Source organism: Brachycentrus maculatus, unplaced genomic scaffold (genome assembly GCF_059751285.1).
Source record: "Brachycentrus maculatus isolate JH-2025_06_01 unplaced genomic scaffold, ASM5975128v1 h1tg000018l, whole genome shotgun sequence".
Taxonomy (NCBI): Eukaryota; Metazoa; Arthropoda; class Insecta; order Trichoptera; family Brachycentridae; genus Brachycentrus; species Brachycentrus maculatus.
Genome location: NW_028280772.1, coordinates 13,167 through 36,464, shown reverse-complemented (window position 1 = coordinate 36,464; position 23,298 = coordinate 13,167). Strand labels below are relative to the sequence as shown.

The window sequence follows — 23,298 nt, the reverse complement described above, 5'->3', positions numbered from 1 at the left end:
GTATTAACGATTAATTGGAACACAGTTTATTAACAACGCTACTTCGCAAATGTCGAACGCTATCATTATTCACCAAATATCTCTTTCCCGAATCTGTGATACGTTATGTACTTGTTGAATTCACCGGCGTTATTTACAAAGGTTACTATAGTTGAAGGTTCACGCTATTCGTGTCCTGGCGATGTCGGGTGCGTGCGTCGCATGCAGCGTGCGTGCCGCACGGCCGTGTGCCGGCCGTGTCCACACGCTGGTTCGGCGAAATCGCCTGTGACACATACTCTGGGCCGTACCTTAAAAGTGGCTGAATGGCACCGTTTTCAGCAAACATGTATTAGTTTACATATGCACTGGATTTTAGTTACGAATAAGGCCCAATATACGATAAATCCCAACTAAATTTTCTTTAAACCCGTGTAATATTTGACACAACTTAATTTTTCCTTAAAATACCGTTTTTGTATTGAAAAAAATAAACTTTTCTGCGAATTTTTTATGTATATGGGTTTGAATCACGACTGACCGTACAGTCGTTCGCATTCTGAATTTGAAGTTTACGAGTTCCCACTTAAAGTCTCTGTTCATATCATAATATCCGTCAAAATAGCAATATCGTCGATACGCCTGTTGTAACTTTACGTCTAAACTGGTAAAAATTGAAAAATATTAATCGCACATATAAAGACAGTTAGAGACACGCGTTCGAGGATCACGTTATTGCGGGTTAAGATTATGGTAACGTTGAAGATAAAAGTGCGGACATAGCCGATCGGTGTGTAGTGCACGGTGGACAGTGGACGGTACATAGTACGGGGTGCAGTGGCGCGGCGGCCGTGGTGGCGCGCGGGGCGCGGGGGGCCTCGTGACCTCGGTACTTCCTGCAAAGGATGAGGATGTAGCAACCAAACTTGTTTGCTTCTATACTTCGATACCAGATCCAATCCCCCCGGTGTAGTATTTATTGATATTCTAAAGCTGCGTTAGTAAAAGAAACGGTTCTCTAATATTCGTACTGTGTGTTTAATATACTCGTATGCATATGAACGCAATTTCGATGTCAAAAGATTATTCTTTCGTAATGACTCTTTGTACTTTTTACGTACAGTAAACAGATCATGTCTGAAGATAAACAGAATATCCATAATCTAATACGCGTATGTTGCTCAATTATTTTGAATATTTTTGCTTGTATTTCGAATTGGTCACTTTGTTAAATATGTTTTTAATTTTTTATTGTTTAGCTTTAAAATGATTTGATTTAGAAAACAATTGATTCCAATGCGTTGTTTCATTTTTCATGTATTTATTATAGTAAAATCTACAGTGAGGAAAGTTGTATAATGCTATGTAATTTCATTGGTTAAATCACAATGTGCGTAAAAATTATTACCTTTCAAGAAGGTTCCTTTATTACAAATATTTGTGTATTTGAATGATATTATCAGGAACAAAACTTTTATTAGGGATAAAATAAAATCAAATATAGCGAGTTGAAAATAAAATGTTTTATACTGAAAACTAGGTAAAACTTTTTATGGGAAGATAAAAGACATGCTTGCGTTGTAGGATATAATATATCTGGAAAAATAAGCAGAAATTTTCTCTGTATTTTCATTACAAAATGAGGGTCGGCACCGGAAAATCCCAATACAAACCTCTTCAAAGTAGTTCCCAAATAAATGTTTTCCTACGCGAACTTTGCTCTGAAACTGAAATATTATTTCTACGAAATTATATTATTAGTCTTCATCTACTCACATTCTGTAACGGGCAGAAGAAACTAGCGGGAAAAGAATTACTTTTCATGCGTAACTTTTATTTTTATGTAGTTAGTATCTCGATAAATATTTATGTGGATCGTTTTTTCTTCAAATGAAACTAGCAATAGAAACGTACTTCGAGTATATTTTCATTAAAGTACATATTTGTCTGTCGTAATTGTCCTGTCAATAATTGCTTTTTCATACAGATAGTGCCTGTTTGATACAGAGTTCATCCCAAATCGAAAAAGATTTTGTTAAAAGACTTCATTTCATGAATGAACAAGTGAAGAGCCGTGGGTTTCCAAATGTATACATCTTGTTTTGGAAATCTAATTAAATACAACGCTTTCTGTAGCATTTCTTTTGGTTTCGAGCGCCGGTTATTGACTAGATAGAATACTGAGCTGCCTAGTATTTTATTTTTTACTTATTTTATTGATTTTACTATACTTAATACTTTACAGCTTTACAAAACAATGTGAGAATATTTTTATGATCAAATGAAAATATTATATATTCACAATATTGGAAATGTATAGTTGAATTTTTATTGTACATGGTATTACAAGAAGTGAAAAGAGTAAGTGTTTTCAAGTATTAAGGATATATCCGAGAGGAGTATTGTACTGATGATAAGGCTATAAGACGCCAGTACCTTTGCAGTGCCCATTGCATGCGGTACAAGATGCTGGTTTGTAAGGAATAAATTATTTCAAGTTCAATGTACTTAGTAGTACGCCAGTAGATTGTGGTGTGAGTTCACACATAGAAGCGTGAGAGATACAAAAAGTTAAATAATATAATCGTGAGTTAAAATAATAGATACAGGGCCCTCACGAAGTCACCCCGACATTGTAGCGCGAGTGTTATATTTGCTTCCTACACATGCCACACTGGGATGGGCCAATAAGCTGTAGAGTGGTAGGCTTCCGAGAAAGAATGATAAAGACCTCCAACCTCACCATAAAACTGCTTGTAGAATAGATACAAACGGGGGTTGTTGGATATGTGGCAGCGCTAGAGCACAGTGTCGCTATTGCCAGCAAACTGATCTCACATCATCTACCCGCAATTTATCCCTGTTATTTACGTTTTTTTATATATATATAATTTTTATTTTACTATATAATAATACGTAGTGGTAAACAAAATATGGCTGACTAGGTATCGCATCCACCGCTAAGTTAAGCCGGAATAAATAATTTTTATTTTTTAAAATAATTTATTCCGGCGTGTATATATGTACATATAACCTGTATCCGAGCTTTAAAAAATAGTCCACGAGACACAAGACATGTATTTAAGAGTTAAAAGCTTCCAAAAAGATGGTATAGTAATGTTAGCGGATCGCCCATACCTAGAAGTGGGAAGTACATACGTGTACATTGTACAGACGTACCCGTATACGTTATACGTAAACGACAGTAGGCAGTATGAGCAGTTAGGTACTATGCGGCTCGCCGCATTTTCGCTCGCTGCCTTTGAAAAAAATTTATTCATACTAAATCACGTCGTTTATTTTTATCTTTCTTTTATATTCCGAATCATTTGGTGAAACTCTAAAACTCTAAATACTATGCGCCGGTTTTGGAGAATCTTCATCATTAAAATCTCACTTTTCCGTAATAAAATCACATTTTATTCTTAACTCGTGGACGTTACAGGGCCGTTACCACTTTTATCTTTATTTATACAGGATTTGGCTTTTTATTCACATTGCTAACTTTCTTTTTACTTTCAGGAGGTAGAACTTTTCACTTATGTACAAAAGGGTGAAGTAAAATTCAACACCTCACTCGATGTTATTGATATTTTGTGCCGATACTTCTCGTTAAACTTCATAATCGGTTAAGAATTATTTTATCCATATTTATAAATATTTTATCAATAAAAAGTCGCGATATTTATATTCAATAATTAAACCGTCACACAACGCATAAGCTCCAAATCTACAACGTTATTTACGCAATATATACTTTTATGTATTAGAAATAGGTTTAAGCTAAAGTAATAAGTTTGGTTGTAAAATTAAAAAACACTAGAGGTAAGAAGTGTTAGTGTTAGAATAATTATTTTAAGATTTTTCTGAGTGGGAAATGGGAATGAAAAGGCTCATTTTTATTTCACGCAGTTCTAATCTCTTCATTACGGCCTCCTTTATATGAATAGCGCTGTGAATTAATAATCATTTTCCTCTTTCCAAATGGGTGAATACAAGTTTTCCGTAGTGCAAATATCTAGCCTCTTATGCTTGTCAGCAATAAGTGTACTTTGCTTTTAATAATATTTATACAATGTACTTAATTTAATTTTTCAACAAACATGTGCATAAGTAAATATTTTTTATCATACTTGTTTTCTAAATAAAGCACCCCCTACATAACACATAAGGTAGACATAACGCCAATTTGAGTTTGTAATATTTTTACAAACTATTTTTTTTAAATAGTTTGTAATGTTTGTAATATGTTTACTAATATCCCTCCCTGTGATGTTACGGTTAGAATGTTTGGCTACAGTAAATGTGTTTCTTATGGGTTACGGTTATTTATTCGATTGGTTATTCTATAAACGAAGTACTCAAAAACTAACGTAAACTTCAGTATTGTATTCTTGTGGCGTTGAAGTATGAAGGATATTTTTTAAAATAGTAAATTAATTAAAGTTAAAATCAATATTCAAATTTATAAAACTTATCACAGTCACTGGCAAATCAATTAATATTTTTTAAAAGGTTTTTTGAGTATAAACTTTTGAAATTAACGACAAACGATTTACGGGGACAGTTTTGAATGCGAAGAAACATGATTATAATCAAAAGAAGAGTAATGTCACCCCGTGATAAAAGTTGCTATTGTTAGAATCTCTTTTGAAGGAAAGGAAATTTTAAAATTCTGTAAGCATAGTTGGAGTCAGAAACTTTAAGTTTAAAGCTTAATTGAGTTCCCTCAAATCATCTGTGTCCTTGAACGAGTGAATAGGGGAAGATAGGGGGAGGATTTCCTAATTATTCACCCTTCTATCAACGTAAACGAGATTTATTGTTTATAATGCGACGGCCGTGAAAGGGTTATATTATTTTTTTGGAAGTATGGCTAAAACGCTTTATTTTTGTGACATGAAAATACTTTTCTGAGCATAATATGGAACACGTCATATGCTTAAAGGAATATGTTGAGCATTCCTTACATACCGTTCTTCTTCTTCGGATCTCTGATCTGAACCAACCTGGCGCATAGATCATTGGTAATATGAAGGCAATATGATCAGTCTTGCTTTCCAAGTTCTTGAATAGACGAGTGGAATATATTTAATGAGGTTCAGGTGACAAAAGTAAGAAGCTCAAGGTGAGTGACATAACTACTACCTGGAAAAAAATTGTAAGAGGAATGCAAAGTAATATAGAAGAAAAGAAAATAGGAAACATATGTATGTATTGTTACAACATTATATTTATAAAGATATTTCATCAAGGCTTTGCCTTTTTGAATTTAGTGATAATTTTTATTTCGATCATTAACTAATTTACGCATCCAAAAATATCTAAATCATTGAGAAAATACTTTAAAATGTTATATCATGACATTTTATTTTTGACATCTCATCAAAGATGAAGAAGAATATGGAAGTCTGGGCATTTACGGGGCTGACGACCGTCATAGGCTGGTTTAAGTGATCACTCTTTACACACGTGTAACATTCACCAATTGTACCCATTATTGACAACCAGGAAATAATCCAGATTTTGTGAACAAGTATTTGGACACACTCAAAATGTTATATCATGACGTTTTGAATATGTCCAAACATTTGTTGAAAATATTGTTGCGTACACCACGTATAAGCTCTTTCTATGGATTCTTGGAGAGAGTTTGGCAATCATAGGTATACTGGTGAATGTTGAACCGTTTTTACAATGATCAGTTGAACCAATAGCGATAGATTTTTAGATTTAGTTCTAGGTTCTCCCCGACTTCCACTATCCGATCTTATGTAATAAACTTCCAAAGTCAATGATACCTTAGCACTCGTATCACTCAAAATATATTTTACGTCGTTTTAAAACCGGATGATGATGATAAAACCCTTGAATAATGATGATTTTGCAAACCATTGCCATCGGTCTCCTCTACATAAAGGATTCGTCATACTCTCCCCCAGAGTGAGTCATGTAGTCAAATTTACTTTGAATTAAATCTCCCTTTTATATGGGAATTATGCAAACTGGAAGGGATCAAAATGAAAGAAGGGATATTATCTTTTTAATTCTGTTCCTAACTACACAGACTAAAGCATATCTCTAAAAACACATACATAAATATAAATGTTTTATCGAACACACACAATTCGCTCGCTTTGTTCGCAATCTTACACACGTGCAGTGGTCTGTTTGTAGATTGTTCAAATTATAAATAAATGAACCCAATTAAGACGAAGAAAAATATGGAAACTTGGGAACTTACAGGGCTTACAATCTGTCATAGGCTTGTTTAAATTATCACTTTATACACGAGTTACATATATCATTCAACCACACCAATCATTTTTTAAAATTTAATACCTCATTGTCAACCACCATGAACATGGTGAATATGATTAGAATGTCACAATTCCAACAGAACTTTAAATATTTGGGAACTAAGTACTTCAAAAACCTTCCTACAGACATAAAAAAAATGGAGACATGTTAAAAATGTTAAAAAATAAATTAAATGAATTTTTAGAAGTTAATCTACGAAAGAAAAAAGAAAAAATATTTTTTTTAAAGAAAAATAAATTGTATTACCAACAAACATAACTATCATGCGTCAGTCCTTCTCCAAGCACAAGAGCTCAGTCTCTTTATTGGAGAGAACTGCGTTTTTAATTTCAAGATTGTAAGCATAAATGTTCAAAAAATGAATGAAAATTATTTTAAAACTATTGTAACCATATTTTATTTTTAAAAAATCATTTCTTAACACTCATTAAATTGTATAAAAATGTGTGAAAAGACGGTTTTCTGTGAGGAACTTTCTATTAAATTTATTAAAATTGCAAATTTAAGGTACCTACTTAATGAAGGGGATATGCTTTCTATTTTTCTATTAAACGCTGGACAAATAACCCTAATGGAAATGTTAATAACGGACATTAAGTATAAATGATGTTTACTACTCTTACAGGACATACATGGAAGCAAATCCCGAGAATTCACTTCTCCGCGAGATATATCCACTATTTCTAATCAAAATATACTGCTCACATATTCCACTCACTCCAGTACATGTGTGGATGTGTAGAGTGTTCAATGTGACCTTATTTACATTAGTGTGCACGTGCAGTTCCTACTGGACAAAGGAAATTAGGAATACGCTCAACATGAGTTGTCACGAAACAACTCTCATTCGATAAAGGCTGATATATTCTTGATTACGAAAATAATCACAAGCAATGTTTCGAATAAATGAATACATTTTCGAAACAAATTAATGCTGCAGTATACTCCTATTGAGCAAAGCCCATCAAGTGCAGCTTTGATGGAGTTCTCAAATTGGTATATTTTCTTTAATTTCAATTTGTTATAACCCTGAAAATAATAAGGTTTATATAACTGAAACCTTATATAACTGAATTTTTAAACTTATATAACTGAATTTTTTAGGTAACGAGAACAAAGATTTCTTTAACAATCACAACTTTTTGCAAGGATAGCTTTTGAGGTGATTCTGTTACTCCTATTTTCCCCAAACCAAAATACAATAAACAAACATTTCATGACAATCATGACTTCTAAATTAGGATAGCTTTTGAGATGATTCTGTGACTTCACTATTCCTCAGACCCAAATACGATGAACGTTTTCATTTCAAGTATATTAAAAGGGAAAAACCTACTATAGTATTATTAAGTAGTATATCAGACCCACATTTGTGTAGCATGTAATACGTTCATCGCAACATTTTTTTAAATCAATATAAATATGGTTAGAACATCTTATGGCGTTCAGAAGGTAAATAAATGTTTGATTTATTTATTCAAATTATGAGTTCTCCTTTTTAAATTTATTTTTATATAAACATGACAACATACCTTACTCTATATTAAAAAATTTTTTTAATTGAATTCGTGAAATTCGTGTCTCTTGAATTTACGTTGTATATAATATACAACACAATATTTAAATATATTACATATGTATTGACTAAAATACTAAACGGAAATGAGGTTAATGCGATTCAAAGGAAATAATGTATCCATTTTCTTTATTCATTTTTGTCTTTTGGTACAATACTACTATAGAATACATAGAGAGCTTATTATTAGAAACTTGTCGAAAATTTCTTCCGACCACAAATAATGTTTTTTACAAGGCATAAGTGTCGTTCCTTCCCTTCTGATAATATGATATTTCGTTGCTAAAGGTGGAATATATAATATGGTTCAGTATCCACCCTGTGGCCGCCACCCTCAGGGGTAGAATTTATCTGCATAATACACATATTTTTACGTTTCGTGTTAATCTTGAAAATGTACGTGAAAAATCAGTGTTACGAGATTTGAAAAAATTCGAAGGCTGGTTCAGATAAATCAGCCCTAAAAACTTTTTCCATATCATTCTTATTGAAATATAACCTGCTACTACTAGTTCAGGGTTGGCCAATTCATTTCCAACATTTAGATTTATATACGTGTACGAGTATAAAAATAGCCATCAAATATAATTCAAATTTTGCTAAACTACTTTATATGAAAAAATGGTAGTCGTGTTAAATTTCAAATAAATAGCATACGAAAATCATTGTGAAATTTTACGTAATAAAGACCTTTATGTTAATCGAATAAAAAATGGCTAATCATTGAACTTTTCTTATGTTTCGATTCTTTTATTGAATTCGTGTCAATTAAACATGAAATATTATGTTTATTATTCTTAAAAATTAACCAAATCACAACACTGATTGCAATGCGAAATAGAAATAAAACAAATGTAAATCGAAGTATACAATAATAAATAAAAAAAAAACAAAAAAAAATATTACGATGAGGTGTACACCATGTTATACTATCAGAGAAATTGTCCAAATTTAGCAATCCTAAAATAAACAATGAAACAAATATCCATCCTTATTATTTGGGTGTTTACCAAACCAACTATCTTCTCAACAGTGGCTAATTACCAACGGATATAAAGGTTCTGCACCCGGCAGTGGAGCAAAAGAGTGACGTATATACGATGCAAATTTATAGAATATGACGTTAGACGCTATGAGCGTTTAAAGTACCACGCATCGCGTTTACGTTTTTGTCCAGTGATTGATTATACCCATGAAGAGTTTTTTTAGATAGTAGATTCATTTCTATTACCTACGGTGCATGCAAGCGCAATTTGAAAAAAAGTTAAGTATTTGTGGATGTATTTTTTTGGCTCTGTAAATAATTGAATAAGTAAAAATAAAGCTCAAATTCTTATTATCTTATCAAAGATGAAGAAGAATATGGAAGTCTGGGCATTTACAGGGCTGATGACCCCAGCTGTCGTTCATTTTCTCCGTAAATCTAATAATAATAAAGTTTTTCTATTGGGCATTACCCACATTTAAACTTTATTCATAATTACATTTTGACATCTCAACAAAGACAAACAGAATATGGAGGACTTAGTATTTACCTGTATAGGCTTACCTTAATATAGGCTGGTATAGATTTATCTGCAAGGATTCGAGCACATCTTAAATGTTGATTTATTTATAATCTTCGTGAGATACTGATTGAAATAATTATTATCAAAAGTAACGATAAGTAATCACTAGTTTTCAGTCACTTATTTATTTACAGATCCTTGAGAAATATTACATTGGAGATGATATTGAAAAATTCGTATTATTTCATTCATATAATTCATCCCGCATATTTAAGTTAGAGATATTTAAGTTTGATATTTAAAATTTGTTTCTGTTGGACAAGTAATGAAAAATGGATACATTAAGTTTATTGCAAAAAACTGTTTCACGCTTGTGTAGTTTATTTTTGTCCGTGACGTCATGAAATCTCCAGCGGAACAATTGAATCGCCATCCATTTTGATTTTGAAATCAGAACTGGAGGGAAAAATGTTCCCCTTGTGCCGTGTGTCCCCCGTGGAGTGTTACTGCTACCCTTTCTACTGCAGGGTTGCCACAACTTATTGCGCAAGTGCCAACATCTCATTTTAAATCTATTTGTGTGCAAATTTTAACATTTTAATCTTCTTTGGCATTCTGCAAAACAAGCCTTATTGCTATTTCCCAAAACAGTTACTTGGTGAAACTGAGGAGTGTATCTTAACTTAGTAGGATTACTATCCTCTGACTCGGCATACGCCGGTAGAGAGGACAAAGTTCCAGTTTCACACATGTTACAGTTATGTGTATGTATGGATATACAATGGAAATATTCTTCCTCTTCTTGGTATGGGCCTTGTAGATTTTTTTCAACAGGGATTAACCTCCTGAGATGTCGATTCCCAGCTGTCAATCCATCTCTTTGGTCGTCTACCCTGAAGTCGTCTATCTTGGGCTTGGCCGTGCAATATGACGTGGGAAAGTCTGAATAGTTCCATCTCCGCACACGCGCATACCGTTGTCTTCTTCGTTGTCTTTCCCACCTAACGAAATCTTCGATCTCGCATATTTCTCCTATCCCTACTATGGAATCCCTTTAAATATACATTTTTTAAGTTGTTTTTTTACAAGTAATGTATTTTCTTTTTGCTCACCATCGGTGGAGATCCGATAAGCAAAATATGATAATATGTATTTAGGTAGTTTTAAATTCATCGCACATTTTGTATGTGACGTATCAAAACATAAATATTGGAATCCATTTATCATATCTGTCACCCCTGTCTGCATCGCCCCTGGAACTTAGCATCCCCTAAATCAGGCTGGAGATGGGGCACGCTCCGTGCTCGGGCCTTGGGAACAACCCTCCAACTAGCAACTAGCAACTAGCACACCAAAACATCACCATTTTTTATTTGTATTTATAAAATAGATATGTACATTGTCCCCATATTTATATAAATATATATATATATGATAATAAAACCCTTATCTGCACCCCAACGGTGCATAGGGCACTGTGTCATATAAACGAAGTGTTATCTTGATCGTTTACACATGAAGGAAAGGTGATCAGCCCTCCGCTTCAGGTACCAGTCCATGTTAATATTGAATAAATATTACAGTGAAAAAGTCAATTATATTTATTTTACCCCCTTGGGAATCAAACCATATAATTAGTTAGATATAAATATATATAAATATATATATATATGTATATATATATATATATATAAATATATATTTATATTTATATATATATATATATATATATATATATATATATATATATATATATATATATATATATATATATATATATATATATATATATATATATATATATATATATATATATATATACATATTTATATATATATATATATTTATATTTATATATATATATATATATAATATGGCTGTTTAACCTATATATGGATAATTGCCTGAAAAAACTAAAAGATTTAAATGTGACTTACAAATCCTTAATAATTATTTACATATTATTCTAAAAGTGAATGAAAATACAACTTTTTAACATATGAGTGTTCAAATATTAGTTCCTGTCATTTTTTATCCCGAACATCCAGTAAAAATACCTAGTTACTAGGTAGGTAGGCAGCTCCGTCGGGTTAGTGCAGTGTAGGGTTAAGGAAACGTTCAGCACTCATTTCATACCTAAATTGAACAATGGGCGCAGGAAGGATTAAAAATAGCTAATTTTATGTTATATTTTTTTGTTGTAAATGTATAGAATTATAGAATATCATTTTTCTTTCAAACATGCATTCATCCGGTAGTAATGACAGACATCCCTCAAAACTTTCTATAGTGATTTCACACAACATTTTAGCGATTAACTCCAATTTTTCATAGAACCACCTAAAACCGTCACGATCCCAAAGGATTATGTAATAAAGTACTGTATCGACTTACAACACGAATATCGTAAAAAAACCCATAATTACGGATAACATAAAGGACCCGAAATTGACTCATAAAATCAGTATCTACCGATAAACTGAAAGTGCAACTTATTGCACCGAGCGTGGCGATGTCCGTAGTTTCTTTTTCTTTCGCTCCACTCCCGTGGCATCGCAATGTTTAGTTCTTTTTCCGCTTCTCTATGCGTCATATCATTCTTCTCTCTCTCGTGTAATGAAGTATCCCCAATAAACAAGATCCCTCCTTGAAATTTCACTCTCCATTTTTTTCTAACCATCGATTATCGAATCGCCGCCTGAGAAGTTTCGTTTCAAAAATATTATAGTAACATAAAACTACATACATTAGTATAAGTTAATCACGAAGGCATACAGTTTATACCCGCGCTGCTAGGCATTGGACTCTCCGATTTCCTTGTGGCATACGTTACAATACTATTTCGCTAAATGATTTCCACTTTTATCTAGCAAAAATGTGCAGTACCTACGTAGTCGTGTGCACTAAACCTAATAAAAAAACACGATCTAAACACGACATCTCTCAAATTTTCTTCCCAGCTTTCCTATCCGGGAGGCGTAAAATTCCACCTCTTTGACCATCCCTTTACTCTGCATTTTTATCGCAACATTTTACATTTGTAATAACTCTTTCCTGCAAAATTTACAAAGGCTGACACAATACGAGACTTACAGCAGTGTCTACATACTAGGTAACCTACCGTTTTTGAAACATCATTCCTTTCAGTTATATCTTAATTTGTTTTAAATGGAAAAGACACCACGAGAAAAGTGCATTATTTTACACTGTTGGTTTCGATCCCATTTTGCTACATTTAATTTTGAGTGATTTATTTTGATGGATTAAATTTTTATCTACGAGTATTTTTTGACATTTTAATGGATTCATATTTTTTTTACTGATTATTATTTTCATCACTTAAGATAATTCTTCTATTATATACGAACTTATTATGTTCATAAATATAATTAAATTTTTAGTTTTTTGAAAACTCCCCGAAAGCCTTGAGAAAATAAATATTCTGTTTCTTAAACCGATTTTTTTAATGTTATATATTATGTACGCGACGCGGCGACTAGGCAATCGCGCCGCAGCACAAAGTACTGTAGATGCCGCAGGTGCTGGCGTCAGCGCAGAGCGGCCGGGCAAGTCTCAGTCCGCGGCCGCGCTCGACGGTGAATCTACCCGCGTAGAGATCCACCGAAAGCCCAGAGATCCCTTGCGATAGCCGGCGAAGGCGGTATGTAGCACCGGCAGTCGCAACCTGCACGCAGCAGGCAACCGGGTCGTAAGTCCGGTATCGCTCCGTCGGGTCGTCGCGGCGGCTCCGTCGTCGTCCAGTCCGGGTGCAGTCAGCTCCAAAGTAAATCCGAGTCCAAGTCCAGGGGGTAGCGGCGGTCGAATGTTCCTGAGGGGCGATGAGTCCGGGCGGGCAGCGAAGTCGGGAAGAAGCGGGGCGGAGAGAAGAAAACGCAGCGGTAGTCGGTCGAAAATCTGATTTATTATGACGAATATTCCCCTATATATACCCGCTCTGGGTGCCTCGCCGTAGCGCCGCCCGGCCGTGCCTGACCAATCGCGGAGGGGGGTATGTCCGCCAATCACGGCGTAGAGGGAGCGAGGGCATTCGCGTACCGTCTCCCTCTAGCACGTATAAGGACATCCCCACTCCGCTACTTCGGCGCAGTCGAGCGCGCACCACAGAGCGGTATACACTTTACAATTTATTCAGTCTATAATAATGTCTTAAAAATAGCTTAATCTAGCCTAGAGCTAATTTCTCCTCGGTATGGGCAAAGACCACCCCCGAAAGCGACACATTTCAGTCTTTATTGAGGGGGCAGTACATTGCTAACACATACCGAGGTCCCTAAGCTAATTAATTCTATTTCTAATCTAGTGTCTTCTTTACGTCGGCTACACTCCCCCCTGCCGAGGAGGCATCCTTGCGCCGACGTCGTCTCCCAGCAGCAATACGGCGAGCTTGATGGCGGGTCTCGTGTATGTTCCGGCGGCTGTCTGGACCCTGGCGCTCCTCACTTGTCCGTCCTTCCCCGGGGTGACTGCTATGACGCGCCCCCGCGGCCATTCGTTCCGCGGCAGGGCTGCGTCCGTGATCACCACGATGTCGCCGACCCTAATAGGTGCGGCAGCCTGTTGCCACTTTCGCCTCTGTTGTAGCGTCGGAAGATACTCCCGCATCCATCTCTTCCAGAAAGCATCCGCTAGCTTCTGTGCCACGCGCCATTGCTTCTTCAGGCATATCCCCGGCGGTACGCCTCTGTAGTCCGCCAAATGCGGTTGGGCCCCGCTCGACCCGATGAGGAAGTGCATCGGTGTCAGAGGGGCGGCGTCTCGGCTATCCAGCGAAACATGTGTCAGGGGGCGAGTATTAACTGTATACTCGGCCTCCGCTATCGCCGTCATTAGCGTCTCCTCCCGAGGGTACTGTTCTTTAAGTATTGCCATCAGCGCCCTCTTTACTGACCGGACGAGCCGTTCCCAGGCTCCCCCCATATGAGGTGCCGATGGCGGATTGAACACCCACTCGATTCCCCTCTTCGTGGCCTCGTTTTGGAGCTCGGGATCCTCAGCCATTCCTCTCATGGCGTCCGCGAGCTCCTTGTCAGCTCCCCTGAAGTTAGTGCCGTTGTCCGAGTATATGGTACTAGGGTGCCCCCTGCGAGCGGCCATCCTTCTCAGCGCCTGTATCGTCGAGTCGGTGCTCAGTGACGGTGTGACTTCTATGTGCACCGCCCGCGTCACCATACACGTAAACAGGGCCCCGTACCGTTTCTCACGTCGCCTTCCGATCGTGACGTGTACGGGCCCGAACATGTCCACCCCGCAATGGGTGAACGGCCTGACGTGATGATCCAGGCGGCCGACTGGCAATTGTCCCATGAGCGGCGGCTGCGGTCGCGCTTTCTGCATCCTACAGAAGCGACACTCGTAGATTACTTTCCTCACATTTGTCCGCAGTCGGGTGATGAAAAACTGTTGTCTAATCTCGCCGAGTGTTCGCTCCGTGCTTGCGTGCAGTCGCGACTCATGGTAGTGCCGGATCATCAATCGGGTGTATGCGTGTGCGCCGTCTAATATTACTGGCGCCTTCATGGGCTCGCTCACAGCGGGCGCTTTGGTTATGCGCGTCCCCATTCGCAGGACGCTTTCGTTATCTAGGAACGGGGTCAGCCCTATCAAGCGGCTCCCCCGCGGGAGGCACTCCCCCCGTCTGATTGCAGCTATCTCGGCTTGGTAGCTGTCTTCTTGGCATATCCTTATCCATGCCCTTTCTGATTCCTCGAGCTCCTGGACCGTGAGCGTAGCGCTCCCCGGACTCCTTTTTCGGCACCGATTTACAAACCGCAGTACCCACGCCGTAGTCCGGATTAGACGTCTCCACGACGAAAACCGTAATTCGTCGGGGAGCATTGTCATAACGATAGCGCTGTCCGCGCACTTAAGCTCCACTTCTGATTGAGATGCTGCCGTCGTCACCTTGAGCGGCGGCCATTCATCCCTTCCTCTTCTAATAAATTCTGGCCCGCTGAACCATACACCGGTCGGCGATATGTCCGGTATCTCGCCGTCTCGTGTCCCGAGATCAGCCGGGTTCTGTTTCCCTGGAACCCACCGCCACTCACGAGCCTTCGTGAGCTCATCTATCTCCCCCAGGCGGTGGGCCACAAACGGCGTGTAGATGCGGGAATCGCTCCGGACCCAGCACAGCACCGTCATGGAGTCCGTCCAATAGAATGTTTCCCGCAGTTGTACGCCGCATTCCTTCTTGATGGTTGCTGCTAGCCGCGCAGCTATAAGCGCGGCCTGCAATTCCAGGCGTGGAATTGACAGCGCCCGTAACGGGCTCACCCGACACTTGCTGGCCACAAATGTCGCCCTTTTCCCGGCGGCGGTGTCCTCTACGATATACGCAACGGCGCAGCTAGCTTGTTCCGATGCGTCGGAAAACACGTGCAGCTCTACCTGCTGGCCCTTGCTCGCCACGCGCCGCGGGATGGCGCACTCGGTCTCGCGCAGTATGTTTATCCAAGTGCGCCACTTATCTGCCTGTTCTATGCTTATCTCCTCGTCCCACCCTATGTGGGATCGCCAGATATCTTGCAGTAGAATCCGTGGGCGTATCGTCAAACACCCGACGAACCCGAGCGGGTCGAATATGCTCATGACCTCGCTCAGGATTTTCCTTTTCGTTGGCCTCCCGGCCGGGACCTCCCGTGACGCCGCAAACTTGAAGCGGAACTCGTCAGTCACCGGGTCCCATTTTATCCCCAGAACTCTCTCAGTCGTCGAGGTTCCGCTGATAATGTCTCGCGCGCACTTGCCCCTCAATTCCTCGGGGATTGTTTCTAGGACTGCGGGATCGTTACTCGCCCAGTTCGCGAGGGTAAACCCACCCCGCTGTAGAAGTTCGCAGACCTCTCTGCGCAATCGAATCGCATCTGTCGTGCGATCCACAGCATCCATGTAGTCGTCCATGTAGAACTTTCGAAGCACGGCATCTCTGGCGGCGGGCATGTCCTGCCCGTGGTCTTCCGCGACCCGGTTCCGCACATATTGGGCGCTGCTCGGGGAACATGCAGCGCCAAACGTCATAGACGTCATAACCATCTCCCGAATTTCCTCGTCGGGATTATTTCGCCAGAGGAACAGCTGCGCCCGCTGGTCCTCCTTCCTTATCTTTATTTGGAGAAACATCTCCCTTATGTCCGCCGCCAGCGCGACCTTCCCCTCGCGAAATCGCATGATATTCCCCACAAGCGATGAGAGGAGATCCGGTCCATTGGCCAACATGCCGTTCAATGAGGCCCCGTTACAAAAGCTGGCGGCGTCGAACACAATACGTAATTTGTCGGGCTTGTTTACGTTTGTTACTGCGAAGTGGGGGAGGTACCATCGCCCACTCGAAGTGTCCTCTATTTCGGCCGTTGCCAATTCCCGCGCGTACCCCTTGGCGAGATATTCTTCAATCTTCCTTCGGTAGGCCCCGGCGAATTGACTATCCTTTCTGAACTTTTTCTCCAAGCTTGAGAAGCGGTTCAGCGCGATACGGCGATTGTTTTCCAAACAAGGCCCGCCTTCCTTCCATAGAAGCCCCGTCTCGTACCGCCCTTCAGGTAGGAAACGGGTCGTAGCCTTCATGACCTCTATGGCTTGCGCCTCCTGGCGCGATATTTTCGCTGCAGCGCATATTCCCAGCGCATCCACAGCATAGTTCCGCTGGACTAGCTCTTCCAGCCTCTGGTCCGCACTCAACGCCATCAGTGTATTTACGCAAGTCTGGCGGAATCGCCCCCCATGAACGACCGTTCCCAGGGCCGTCTCGGAGGCGATGTAGTTCCCGCAATTACGCGCCTCTCTTGACACAATAAGTGAGGCGTTGTCCTGGCCGATCAGTAATTGCGGGCGCACATGCTGCACCCTACCATCTATACTAGCCACCGGTTGTGGCGGTAGATGCAGCTTCCGAATCGTGTTTGCACGGAGCGAGAATTGTCCCTTCGCAGTCCCGCGCACCTCCAGTGTCACCTTCCTCGAAGTTGCATCGGTAACGCACATCCCGCCAGCACCGTGAATCCTCAATCCTCGGGCACCCCCTGGTTCCGCAATGTCGTTGGCAATCTTCGAGTCCAGCAGTGTTATGGTTGATCCCTCGTCGAGCAACGCATAGACGTCCGCTTCTCCGCGCGGACCGCTTAGGGTGACGGGGATCACCTTCAGGAGCACTGGCTCCTCGCGAGCGTGCGTGCTCGTAACCAAGTTGTAGACTCGGGAACTGTGTCCGGAGTCGATGTTCCTTTCGCTCGTACTCGCGGCTTGTCTCTCGTCCGCGAGTGGTCTAGCGCCCCCGGTGCCGGCAGCAGCGGGCGAATCCCGGCGGGCGCTGCTATCTGGCGCTCTTATGTCTGAGTCGGATCGAGCTTCGCGCACTTCGGCTCGATCCCTCGTATGAAGTGTTTTGTGGTGCGTTCGGCGGCACCCATCGACGCCGCACTTCCTCGTATTTTTGCAACTCACATACCGGTGAGTATTCGCTAGACACGCGTAGCACAGATTTTTCCGTCGCACTATGTTCCATCTCTCTGTGACACTACACTCTAGATACTCCTGGCAAGATTGCAACCAGTGGCTCTGTCCGCACAAAACACATGACACGACACTATTCACATTTTTCTCCACAGAAATCACTGTATGCACCTGCTCCCGCTTGTGAGGCCTCTCGCGCTGTCTGTCTTTTCCGCTATATACGTGCGGCTCTATACCGCCGCCTATCATTGCCGATTCCGTCATGTCTTCCAAAAACAGCGCGAAATCCTTCGCGGTGGGCCTTGTGGGGTCTCCCCTTCTGCTATACCACCATAGAAACTTCATACACAGCGGCAACTTGCTCACTAGCTCGCTTAGCAGCTGAGGCGTCGACATGTAGTCCCCGCCGAAGCTTTCCAAGGTCGCTATCGCGTTCCGAACTGCACTCGATAGGTCCACTAATGCCTGCGTCGATCCGTCGTTCTGTATGCAGCGGAGTCTTCTCACCTTTTCCAGTAGAGATGACACAACGATGTCCGGCTGACCGTAGTGAAGTTCTAACGTCTTCATTATGACGCCTACTTGGCTCGGGTCCACGAGTAATGATGATACCGATTCTCTAGCTCGTCCCTTCAATGCGCGTTGTAGACGCAGGAGGTTCTCCGGATCCGAAAGGCAGCACATCTCCGTCGACTGAGTGTACTGCGATTTGAACGTGGCCCATTCCTGCGGCTCTCCGGCGAAGACGGGTAAATCCTTGGCAGTGGACTGGCGCGCGATCAAAGCGCCGACCCTGCTGACGTCTTCTGGGACTGAAGCCGGGCTCCTTCCTTGCGAAGCCTCTAATAGTACCGCCATCCTCGATAATACTGTCATGATGTTGTCCATGTCTGTTGTACGCGCCGCGGGCTCGGGATTCGCGTCCGCGCGTCCGCGGCTGCTCTCGACGTCTCGTAGTGTAGCGCGGAGATTTCGAACTTGCGTTCTTAGCCTTTGGACGGTGTCCTCTGACGAATCCGATTCGACAGAGTCTCCTTCCATTGGCGGTTCTTCTCTGGGTGGTGTGCCTCCTCTCCCTGAGCGAAGCGATGGGGTTCTCGAAGTCATCTCTAGGCGCTCTGCGGTGAAGATCCGGCTCGAAGGACCAACTTGTACGCGACGCGGCGACTAGGCAATCGCGCCGCAGCACAAAGTACTGTAGATGCCGCAGGTGCTGGCGTCAGCGCAGAGCGGCCGGGCAAGTCTCAGTCCGCGGCCGCGCTCGACGGTGAATCTACCCGCGTAGAGATCCACCGAAAGCCCAGAGATCCCTTGCGATAGCCGGCGAAGGCGGTATGTAGCACCGGCAGTCGCAACCTGCACGCAGCAGGCAACCGGGTCGTAAGTCCGGTATCGCTCCGTCGGGTCGTCGCGGCGGCTCCGTCGTCGTCCAGTCCGGGTGCAGTCAGCTCCAAAGTAAATCCGAGTCCAAGTCCAGGGGGTAGCGGCGGTCGAATGTTCCTGAGGGGCGATGAGTCCGGGCGGGCAGCGAAGTCGGGAAGAAGCGGGGCGGAGAGAAGAAAACGCAGCGGTAGTCGGTCGAAAATCTGATTTATTATGACGAATATTCCCCTATATATACCCGCTCTGGGTGCCTCGCCGTAGCGCCGCCCGGCCGTGCCTGACCAATCGCGGAGGGGGGTATGTCCGCCAATCACGGCGTAGAGGGAGCGAGGGCATTCGCGTACCGTCTCCCTCTAGCACGTATAAGGACATCCCCACTCCGCTACTTCGGCGCAGTCGAGCGCGCACCACAGAGCGGTATACACTTTACAATTTATTCAGTCTATAATAATGTCTTAAAAATAGCTTAATCTAGCCTAGAGCTAATTTCTCCTCGGTATGGGCAAAGACCACCCCCGAAAGCGACACATTTCAGTCTTTATTGAGGGGGCAGTACATTGCTAACACATACCGAGGTCCCTAAGCTAATTAATTCTATTTCTAATCTAGTGTCTTCTTTACGTCGGCTACATATTACAATATAAAAACAAATATTCATTTCAAACAGTGCATTTTGTTTTGGGAAATAAGTATATCTTGAGTTTTGAAGAATATTAATATTAATAAAGCACTGTAGTTAGTACACAATAATAAATTGCAATGAAATTAAGTATTTGTATTTAATACTCTGTCTGTTTATATTCGTGTGGAATAAATAAATAAATAATAATAGCGATGACATTTTACTTCCAGTCGCTGGGTGGAGAATGTTTCACTGAGACGGAGACGAAGTGGACTTCAGAAGCACTTCAACGCAGGACTCCTTCATCAAGATCAGGACCTGAAATACTTTTTAAGGTAAAACTTTTATTAAACTTACACTATTTGAAAATTCTAATATTTATTAAAATAAATGAATCATTGAAAAGTGTCTTTTTATTTATATTTTGTATATAAACAGTTCAAGAGCATGGACAGTAACAGTAACGAGAGGCCTTTTTCAAATATCGATAAGATATGGAAAAAATCACGTGTTCATGATGGTTTCAACAAAGAATATACTGCTTCTAATAAAGTAATTCCCATTCAAAGTTACCCACTTGACTCATGGTTCCATAAAAAAATTAGAAGTGACCCAGAGCACCAACCAAAGTCTAAAACAGTCAAATTAATAAATATTTATAAATCAAGTTTTGAATGGATCAATTGTTCATTTGAAATAAATTGGTATTTATAACATAGGGTTATTAAACTCCCGAGTCAGACCAATCTGTCCAAAAATATTATTTTGGTTGTGTTAGCCAAATTACATATGGAAATGAATCAAATATTTTTAATGAAACTAGTAAGGTAGTGAATTGTGGTATAATTTCACACAACGTGGTGCAAGAGCAGTAAGGTATGCTATGATAATGGCTACAGGCCCTTAATGAAATTACCCTGTCTCTGTAGCGCGAGTGGTATGTTCGCTACGGGACACGTGCCACCAGTGCCAGCACTGGCACGGGCTACAGACGCATAGAGTTGCAGGCCGAGGGGAAGGCCTGATGAAAAGCTCCCACCTCATTATACAACGGCTCCGGAGCACAAAGGCACGCTGGACACGTGGCAGGATTGGGCACGGTGTAGTGTTTACGCTAACCCGCGAGCTCATTCGACATTTTATCAATTATACATATTTTTTAATTAATGTTTTACTGAGTAAATACCACTATTTCTTAAAATCATTCCGCATCATTTTCAAACACCTTATGAAAATGATGCGGAATGCACCGAAACACGTGTCACAGTAGATTTTAAGAAAAAGTGGTATTTACTAAGTAAAACATTAATAAAAATGGATAGATTTTACCACAAAGTGACTGCCGAATCAATTAATGATATTAATAAAAAATATTTTTGTGTTTGCCCAGCAATACTATTTTATTACAAATATTATTTCCAAATAAAATATAGGTGACTAAGTGTCGCGTACCCATGTCGTATTAAATAGTTTTTTATTTGTTTATTTAAAAATAATATCATCGTTAAAAATGGATTGTAAGATTGCTTATCTCACTTCATCAGATAAAGATATTTTTAAGAACAAAAAAGAAAAAATAAACAGTTACCCTCTCTTCAAGATTAAATGTCTCTTGTATCCAGCAATATACTTTTCAAATTAACTTTCTTTAATTGGTTTCACTGGTTTCAACGAATCTTTAAAAGTTTTGTATTGACACCATTACTTTGTCAGTCTTATTTTTTCTTTCATTACTTTACTGAGAAAACTTTACCGAGTTAACTTCCTTCGTTTCTAAAAACCGAGATACGTCTTCATCCGATTCCGGTGATTTTAGTTATTTTATATGATATATCGATTCAGGGCATCGATTATATGGAAGCTAACTTTTTAAGTTAGTTGTGTAAATTACATTAACATAAGTTCAGTACGACATTTTTTGTAGTTTGATTTCCTGACAATACTGATCGACAGTAGATTCCAAAATGCTACAGTCGTTAGAAATAAATGTCCGAATGCTTCTGACGTCGCTACATTCAAGTTCTCTTTACTATAGTTCGAAGCCAGATGAAATAGGGTATAATGACCGACTAGGTTTAAGGTATCACTATGTTTTGTAGTTTGATTTCCTGACAATACTGATCGACAGTAGATTCCAAAATGCTACAGTCGTTAGAAATAAATGTCCGAATGCTTCTGACGTCGCTACATTCAAGTTCTCTTTACTATAGTTCGAAGCCAGATGAAATAGGGTATAATGACCGACTAGGTTTAAGGTATCACTATGTTTTGTAGTTTGATTTCCTGACAATACTGATCGACAGTAGATTCCAAAATGCTACAGTCGTTAGAAATAAATGTCCGAATGCTTCTGACGTCGCTACATTCAAGTTCTCTTTACTATAGTTCGAAGCCAGATGAAATAGGGTATAATGACCGACTAGGTTTAAGGTATCACTATGTTTTGTAGTTTGATTTCCTGACAATACTGATCGACAGTAGATTCCAAAATGCTACAGTCGTTAGAAATAAATGTCCGAATGCTTCTGACGTCGCTACATTCAAGTTCTCTTTACTATAGTTCGAAGCCAGATGAAATAGGGTATAATGACCGACTAGGTTTAAGGTATCACTATGTTTTGTAGTTTGATTTCCTGACAACACTGATCGACAGTAGATTCCAAAATGCTACAGTCGTTAGAAATAAATGTCCGAATGCTTCTGACGTCGCTACATTCAAGTTCTCTTTACTATAGTTCGAAGCCAGATGAAATAGGGTATAATGACCGACTAGGTTTAAGGTATCACTATGTTTTGTAGTTTGATTTCCTGACAATACTGATCGACAGTAGATTCCAAAATGCTACAGTCGTTAGCAATAAATGTCCGAATGCTTCTGACGTCGCTACATTCAAGTTCTCTTTACTATAGTTCGAAGCCAGATTAAATAGGGTATAATGACCGACTAGGTTTAAGGTATCACTATGTTTTGATTGCCAATACATAAACCACATTGAATCTATTTTACACTGAAAGACATTTGGACTTGTTGTATAATCAATTGTCTCAACAGAGACGAAGCATAGTTGTATGTAAAAGAAATATGGAAGTCTGTTATCATATAACGAGTTATCTGAAAAATTAGCGAATACATTAAAATACAATGATTGAATTAATCCATTTAAAAATAAAGACAAATAACAATTTGATAAATAAAACCAAGCAACAGTTGTTGATCCTACATTCGTTTATTTAAGTTTTTGCATATAAGAGTCGCCTTTAGTTCGAGCCGACAGGAGCGTGATTATGAAGCAGGCTACTATGTGGATGGGGCGTTCTCGACTTATCGTGTGTCTTAAGAGCTTTATTTTATTTTAAGTTTCCCCTTGTCACGAGTCACTGTGAGTGATGAGATTATCTTCCCAAATTGTACGCACACGACTACATCTTATCACATCCAT

At 40.1% G+C, this 23,298-nt stretch overlaps 1 long non-coding RNA gene across 1 annotated transcript in view; it reads left to right on the top strand.

Moving 5' to 3' along the window:
- Nucleotides 1–21,439, top strand: part of LOC148313121 (uncharacterized) — a 242,726-nt gene extending 221,287 nt beyond the window's left edge. Inside the window, exon 3 of the long non-coding RNA XR_015838229.1 lies at nt 20,089–21,439. This is a non-coding gene — a long non-coding RNA (uncharacterized LOC148313121). The remainder of the gene's footprint in view (nt 1–20,088) is intronic.
- The last annotated feature ends 1,859 nt before the right edge of the window (nt 21,440–23,298 follow it).